Source organism: Ursus arctos, unplaced genomic scaffold, assembly GCF_023065955.2.
Source record: "Ursus arctos isolate Adak ecotype North America unplaced genomic scaffold, UrsArc2.0 scaffold_30, whole genome shotgun sequence".
Classification (NCBI taxonomy): Eukaryota; Metazoa; Chordata; class Mammalia; order Carnivora; family Ursidae; genus Ursus; species Ursus arctos.
The window spans coordinates 13,056,294-13,064,776 of record NW_026622986.1 but is presented as its reverse complement, the minus strand read 5'-3'; the positions used below and the strand labels follow the sequence as shown (position 1 = coordinate 13,064,776).

General features: G+C 42.0%; 1 long non-coding RNA gene across 1 annotated transcript; it reads left to right on the top strand.

Annotated features, from left to right (window-relative positions):
* Positions 1-370: 370 nt before the first annotated feature.
* LOC113248684 (uncharacterized) lies at positions 371-7,022 on the top strand. The gene is made up of 3 exons (XR_003313587.4): positions 371-1,939; positions 2,685-2,760; positions 4,218-7,022. It is a non-coding gene; the product is annotated as an uncharacterized LOC113248684 (long non-coding RNA).
* The last annotated feature ends 1,461 nt before the right edge of the window (positions 7,023-8,483 follow it).

Genomic DNA, 8,483 nt, shown 5'->3' with positions numbered 1-8,483 from the left:
GAACGTATGGAACTCTCATACACTCTTAAACTTTTTTTAAAAGATTTTATTTATTCATTTTGACAAAGACAGCACAAGCAGGGGGAGCGGGAGGCAGAGGGAGAGAGAGAAGCAGGCTCCCCACAGAGCAGGGAGCCCGATGCAAGGTTTGATCCCAGGACCCTGGGATTGTGACCTGAGCCAAAGGAAGACGCTTAAGTGACTGAGCCACCCAGGTGCCCAGCTCTTATATGCTCCTAATGAGAATGTAAATTGATACAACCTACTGGAGATCAATTTGGTGCCTTTCTTTCTTTCTTTCTTTCTTTCTTTCTTTCTTTCTTTCTTTCTTTCGATTTTATTTGACAGAGAGAGACTGTGAGAGAGGGAACACAAGCAAGGGGAGTGTGAGAGGGAGAAGCAGGCTTCCCGCTGAGCAGGGAGCCCGATGCAGGACCCAATCCCAGGACCCTGGGATCATGACCTGAGCAGAAGGCAGATGCTTAATGGCTGAGCCACCCAGGCACCCCTGATGTTTTCTTTTCTTTTAAGATTTTATTTATTAGAGAGAGTGAGACAGACAGAGATAGCGAGAGCGAGCATGAGTGGGGAGGAGAGGGACAAGCAGACTCCTGCAGAGCAGGGAGCCTGACTACGAACTCGATCCCAGGACCCTGAGATCATGACCCCAGCCAAAGGCAGATGCTCAACCTACTGAGCCACTCAGGCGTCCTCAATTTGGTATTTTCTACTGAAAATGAAAATACACATACCTAATAATGGAGCAATTTCCTTTTCTAGCATAAATTCTAGAAAACTTTCACCCATGTGCGCATGGAGACAGATATAAGGATATTCATTAGAGAGCTGTTTGTAGTATTAAGCAGTTTGAAAAAACCAAAATACCTTCAAATAGAGAATACCTAACGAAATATGGAATGCTGGAACAACAAAATACTATATAGCAATAAAAAGGAATAAACTATACTAGAACTATATGAATCTTGAGAATATAATGTTAAGTGAAAAAATAAATTTTTAGAATATATAAAATGCATTAAACAGAATTATAAATTGTTTATACCAACTTAGTACATAAAGTTATTTTTCAATAAAAAGAGAAACAATAAATTCATGCTAGTGGTTACTTCGTGGGTGGAGAGACTGGTTGTGGTGCATAAAAGGTCCACATTTTTATCCAAACATTTTATTTCCCTTTAAAAAGCAAACATGAAAAATGTGACAATTTTGCAATTTTTTATAGAATTTTACCCAATTGCCCTCCAATGCTTATTGAACAATCCATCTTTTCCCCTTGATTTGAAATGCCTCCTCTTAAAATACTAGTTCCCACAACTCAACAAAGAAAAACAATCAGATTTTAATATGGGCAAAGATCTTGAATAGACATTTCTGTAAAAAAGATATGCAAAAGGCCAGTAAGCACATTAAATGATCCTCAACATCGCTAATCAATAGGCAAACGCAAATCAGCTGTTTTTTGGTTTCTTTAGATTTTCTATTTGTTGATATTTTCATTTTGTTCCCACAATGCTTTCTTGACTTTCTCCACATCCTTCCTTAGTTCTTTGAGCATTTTTTTTTAAGATTTTATTTATTTATTTGAAAGAGAGAGAGAGAGCGCCCGAGAGATAGAGCATGAGCAGGCGAGAGAGGAGAAGCTCAGCAGGGAGCCTGACATGGGGCTCAATCCCAGCACCCCGGGACCATGACCCGAGTGGAAGGCAGACTCTCAACCAACTGAGCCAACCCAGGTGCCCCTGCAGTTGCTTTTCAATGTTGTAATCTTTATTTATTTATTTATTTATTTATTTATTTATTTTCTTCCTTGAAATGTGTTTTTTCTTTTCTTATGTAAAATGAAGATAACAATACCGTTCTTACAGGATTGGTAAAAGATAAGAGATAAAGAAGGATGAAAGAACTTGGCATGTTCTTGGTAGGTAGTAGGCATTCATTTTTTTTATAATAATTTTTTATTATGTTATGTTAGTCACCATACAGTACATCCTTAGTTTTTGATGTAGTGTTGCATGATTCATTATTTGCGTGTAACACCCAGTGCACCATGCAATATGTGCCCTCCTTAATACCCATCACTGGCCTATCCCCCCCCCCCCCCACGCCCTCAGTTTGTTTCCCAGAGTCCATAGTCTCTCATGGTTCATTCCCCCTTCTGTTTACCACTCCCCCTTCATTCTTCCCTTCCTTCTCCCACCGATCTTCCTTCTATTTCTTATGTTACATAAATGAGTGAAACCGTATGATAATTGTCTTTCTCTGCTTGTCAATGTCGTAATCTTTAATATCTGGCTCTGGAAAGGGGGAAAAAAACTAAAAATGAAGGGGCGTGGAGGGGTTCTTTAAATTCCCTGTAAGTCACTTCAGTGAGAGGGGAGGGGCTTGCAACCCTGGAGAGAGGTGCACCAACAATGCCTGCTTGCTTTTCTGGCAACACTTCATTGATCAGGTGCAGTAATCAGTGATCAGATCCCCGATCCCTGATATTTGGGGGAGAGGGTCCTTTTTGCGCACTCTGGCGCCCACAAGCTGTATGCAAGCTGCTCCAGGAATATCTACACACCTGCCTGCGGTGTGGCAGGGGGTGGGGGAAGGGTAGCAGCTAATGTGCTAAGTGCCGAAAATGACCAAAAGTAACTGCGATTTTCCTTCATTTTTTTCAGGAAGTTGCAAACTGTGGGTAGACTCCAGAGTAGTTACATCAGGCAGACTGTGCCAGCGCAATTCTTGTTTGGAAGGGTAGGCCGATTCTTGGTGCTTCCTGCTCTGCCATCTTCCCAGAATCCTCTCTCGAACACTCACTTTTAACTGGTGGTGTGCTAAGTAGTTTATGGTTCATTTCATTTATTATTTTCAAAACATAAGAATTAGCAAGGTTTCTGTAACTTCCCCAGAGTCTCACAGCTGGTGGATGGTCAAGGTTGTATTCAAAACGAATTAAGAGAGGCACGTCCAGAACAGCGGAATAGGGGTCATCTTAACCTGCTCCTGCATAAAAGCAATGAGAACATTGGCAAAAATTGCCGAAGTCACTGTTCTCCAAACTCTGGCAATCAAGCAAACTCTGGAAATTAACCATAATCATGAAAAATTAACTGTGGGGGCGCGCGGGTGGCACAGTCGTTAAGTGTCTGCCTTCGGCTCAGGGCTGATCCCAGCGTTATGGGATCGAGCCCCACATCAGGCTCCTCGCTGGGAGCCTGCTTCTTCCTCTCCCACTCCCCCTGCCTGTGTTCCCTCTCTCGCTGGCTGTCTCTCTCTGTCAAATTAATAAATAAAAAATCTTTAAAAAAAATTAAAAAAAAAAGTGTGTGACTCTGGCTGAGGTCATGATCTCAGGGTCCTAGGATTGAGCCCCCTGTGGGGCTCTGTGCTCAGTGGGGAGTCTGCCTCTCCCTCTGCCCCTCCCTCCCCTCCCTCCCCTACCCTTCTGCACTCTCCTGCTCTCTCCCTCTCTCTGAAATAAATAAATGAAATCTTAAAAAAAAATTAACTATGGAAATAAAGGAACATTGATTCAAGAAAAAAGCTGAGGGCTCTTGGATGGCTCAGTCGGTTAAGCCTCGGATTCTTGATTTCCACTCAGGACATGATCTTGAACCCTGAGTCAGGCTCCTGGCTTGGGCTCAGTGGGAGCAGGCTCGAAATTCTCTCTCTTTCTCAAATGAATAAATAAAATCTTAAAAATATATATTTACTATTTATTTGAGGGAGAGAGCACAAGCAGGGGGAGCGGCAGAGGGAGAGGGAGACAAGCAGACTTCCCGATGAGCAGGGAGCCCGATGTGGGGCTTGATATGGGGCTTGATCCCAGGACCCTGGGATCGTGACCTGAGCTGAAGGCAGACGCTTAACCGACTGGGCCACCCGAGCACCCCAAATAATAAATCTTTTTTTTTTTAAAAGATTTATTTATTTATTTGACAGAGATAGAGACAGCCAGCGAGAGAGGGAACACAAGCAGGGGGAGTGGGAGAGGAAGAAGCAGGCTCATATCGGAGGAACCTGATGTGGGGCTCGATCCCATAACGCCGGGATCACGCCCTGAGCCGAAGGCAGACGCTTAACCGCTATGCCACCCAGGCGCCCCCCCAAATAATAAATCTTAAAAGAAAAAGAAAAACTGCTAAATCTCTGTAAAAACAGTAAGCTTTGTGGCGTTTGAACTTGCCTTATTTCCATCCCTCTCTCCCTAGCACTGCAGTAGCCTTGAAAACAAACTGTCTTACAATCATAGTGTACACCAAGCATCATCCTAGCAGCCTCTGGACGGGGAAGAACAGGCTGGGAAAGCCCCCAGAAGTCCAACCTCCAGAAAATTATTGCTATTTGACCTTGCTGGCAGCTCCCTGGAAAAGCCCCATTCTCAGGACTTAATCTTTCACTTGACTCAGAACTCACTTCGCACCAACAATTCTAGCCTCAGGGTATTTGTTAAAAGCCAGTTTTAACTGTTTTCCATTGCAGTGGCTGTGGCAGCAAGAATAGTTAGGACAAACAAGAGGTTGAATAATTTAAAAGGAAAATCTGGAGAATGAGATGTCCGCAGAGGATCTTGAAAAGCAGCAACATAAATTTTTGGAAATCCAGAATACCACGAATATATGCAGAGTCGTGCACGTGCCCAGGAGACACTGAGACACCGAGGAGATACTTCAGTGGCCGCAAATGACAAAGAATACAGATGTTACAAAATTAGCTTGGAAAAGTTATCAAACAAACAAACTAATGACAGCAGCAAACAGGAACACGATCAAAACCTGGGAAGAAAGCCAGATGTTCTTGTGTATGAGTAACTTGCACAATCTCACAATAGCACCCAGGCCACATGTATATGTATTGCAAAAGTTTCCCCACTTGCCGTGAACACCTGACACTCTTATTTTCTTTGATTATCTACTCTCTCTGGAAACTTTCCACACCAATCTCGGGGTGTTCAAGTGATTATGCTAATGCTGTTTCAACATGTCTCCATTGCCAAAGTTGATGATTGTAAAGAAGAGCCAATTCCAGAGGGACTAATCAGATTTTCTTTCTGAGGAATGTGGATTTGGAACCGAGGGAATTTAGAGGAGGATTGGCTTCTTGAATGGTGGAGATGAAAAATTTGGGACACAAATTTGTCATGCTCTCCGCCATTTACAAAGGGTAGCAAAAACAAAACGAAACCTTTGCAAAGAAACGGCACTAAATGAAAATGCTACCTGGGTTCCTGATGGCCCTCCCAATGACTTGCACTAGAATTTTCTTAGGACTGACTGCATTTGAAGTTTTGAGTTCTGTGAGTGAGCATGAATTTTCGTAATGAGAACTTATTTTTTCTTTTTCTCTTTTCCCCTTTTGTCTTTTTCTTTCTTATGCTACCTTGGGGTTTTGTTTTCTGTACCTTTCAACTAAAGAAATACTAACTTTACATGGGCTGCCATTTGTCTTTAGAACTTTTAAATATTATTTTGTTCATTTGTCAGGGAAAGAGAAATTACTCTGGATATTTCCAACACTAAGGGATTTATAAAACCATTGGAAGTGTTGGAGGACAAAGTTCAGGGAGGAATGTGATTAGCCAGTTCTAGGCTAGGTTCAAAGATTGAGATACTTGTTATTGCTGGAGGGGTCAACTGTTCCGGGAACAGTTCTGTTGTCACAAAGCCCCACAGCATGTTATTGAAGTTGAAAGTGAGAGGTGGAGGAGGATTCAGCAGCTTCCAAAATTAACAAGTGATTAATTCATTCAGACCATGCTGGAAATATTACAGCTTCTGGAGAAGAAGAAAAAAAACAACATGAGATTGCACTTAAAGGCTCTATTTTCCCCCCACAGTACTCCAGATACTTGGCATTTTTAGCCACTGCTAATTTTTAATTATTTCATGATAACAGCTTGCTCCACCGTTAAATAATACTGACATTCTGCCGTGGCTTGACTTAACGTGTCTAAGGGAGACCTTTCCCCCATGTTAAAGGAATCATCAGACCTGCCTGAAAACTAGCCTGTAGGTCTGGCCTGCTACAAATACGATGACTTTGTGTAAAAGAATTTCCGCCTCCAATTATAATAAAATTTGAAGGAGAGTTTACAATTCACTCTATCTCCTGAAATCCTCTTGTCTTGTGTGGGCCTTGCTAAACTGTTTAAACAGAGCAGTCCATTCACCCTCCTTCTTTTCTGAGGATTCCTGGATGGTACTGTAAATTTGAAAAGAAGCAAAGAGGTAATAATGGGGGGTTGTAGAATCCTAGGATGTCAGTTAATCCTGGAATGATCTGTAATGAACTGACTTGCGTCCCCTGCAAAATTCATATATTGAAATCCTAACCTCAGATACCTTAGAATGTAAATGTATTTGGAGATAGGGCCTTTATTTATTTATTTTTTAAAGATTTTATTTGTTTATTTGACAGAGAGGGAGAGTGCTCGTGGGTGCACAAGCAGGGGAAGCAGCAGGCAGAGGGAGAGGGAGAAGCAGCTTACCCAGCAGGGAGCCCGATCTTGACCTGAGCCAAAGGCAGACACTTAAGACTGAGCCCCCCAGGCGCCCCTAGATAGGGCCTTTAAATAGGTAATTAAGATGAAATGAGGTCATAGGATATGACCCTAATCTAGTATGACTGGTGTCCTTATCAAACAAGATTAGGGGGTACCAGGATAGCTCGATTGTTTAAGCGTCCTGACCCTTGGTCTTGGCTCAGGTGGTGATCTCATGGGTCGTGGGATAGAGCCCTGCTCCAGGCTCCACGCTCAACGCGGGTCTGCTTGGGATTCTCTCTCTCCTCTCCGCCGGCTCACTTTCTCTCTCTCTCTCTCAAATAAATTAAAAAAAAAAAAGGCAAGATTAGGACATAGACACCAGGGAAAAGGTCCCATCTGAGGACATAGTGAGAAGATGGCCATCTGCAAGCCAGGGAGAGGGGCTTTGGGAGAAGCCAAGCCTGCTGACGCGTTGATTTTGGACTTCTAGCCAGCAGAACTGTGAGAAAATAAAATTCTGTTCTTTAAGCCACTCAATGTGTGGTATTTTGTTTTGGCGGCCTGAGCAGACTAATACAGCCCCCCTCCCTTTTTTTCGTAGAGAATGTATTCATGTCACATAGTGGTGGTGGAGGAGGAGAGGAGGGATGGTGGGGGGAGAAGCCTGATTGCCTGACTCCCAGTTTCCTAACATTATACCACATTTCTAGTCCACATTCTGGTTTGTTGATCACACAATTCCAATTTAGTATCCTGGGATGCAATATTGTGAATTAACCGTGCAGAAGTCTGACACTAAGTATGCAGTGTCAGTTGTATCCCAGATGACAGGAGAAGCAATCTTGTACCAAGATAGTCCAAATTATTCTTTCCTGGCACATCTCTTAATCCCTCTGAAGTAAGGTCTTTATGATTATCAGCAATCTGGTATTTCAAGGTTGAATATATGAAATTTCCATTTATCCCCACGCATATGTGCAGAATTTGCAATTACAAACTGTTTTTCATGACCAAATTGATTATCTTGACTAGACATCCATGAAATGAAATGCAAAAGGTCTGGTTTTCAACTTGAGCCTCAGTATACATCATATAGTTTAATACAAACAATCTTATTCTTTATTCTGCCTGCAGCTCTCCCTGCTTGTGCTCTCCTTCCCTCTCTCTGACAAATAAATGAATAGAATCTTTAAACAAAACAAGACAAACCCCAAAACTCTTTAAAAAAAAAAAAGAAAAATACTAAATCAGTAAATAGTATAAAAGTGCGCATTCTGGGAGAGAAACTGGACTCAAAAGCTTTCATGACATTCATAATTTAATGTCACCACGTCTGCGTGCAATTTTTAATGTTAACTCTCACCCATTTAGTCACCTATATAACTTGGAAAAGCAAGTTGTCTCCTATCTTTTTGGTTGTATGATTTTTTATCCTATATCAAAGCCAACAAAAATATGTAATTTTTTCCCTGTTCTTTAATATTTGAAGCAAGGAATTTTTCTTCTGCTTGTGATTTCTTTGGGGGCCAGTTTCAGTCAGATATAATTTAGTTACAATAAAACTCACTGATTTTAAATGTGCAATTCAATAACGTTTGAGAAGCGCATTTAGTCATGTAACCCTCACTACTATCATGATTTAGAACATTTCCATCAACTCTAAAAGTTTATTTATACCTGTTGGGAATCTGGCCTCTTGCAAAGTCTGATCTGATTTTTTTTTAAAGATTTTATTTATTTATTCGACAGAGATAGAGACAGCCAGCGAGAGAGGGAACACAAGCAGGGGGAGTGGGAGAGGAAGAAGCAGGCTCATAGCGGAGGAGCCTGATGTGGGGCTTGATCCCAGAATGCCGGGATCACGCCCTGAGCCGAAGGCAGACGCTTAACCGCTGTGCCACCCAGGCGCCCCTGATCTGATTTTTATCACCGGAGTTTTGCCTTTTCTGAAATTTCATATAAATGAAATAGTGCAATATGTAGTCATGTGTGT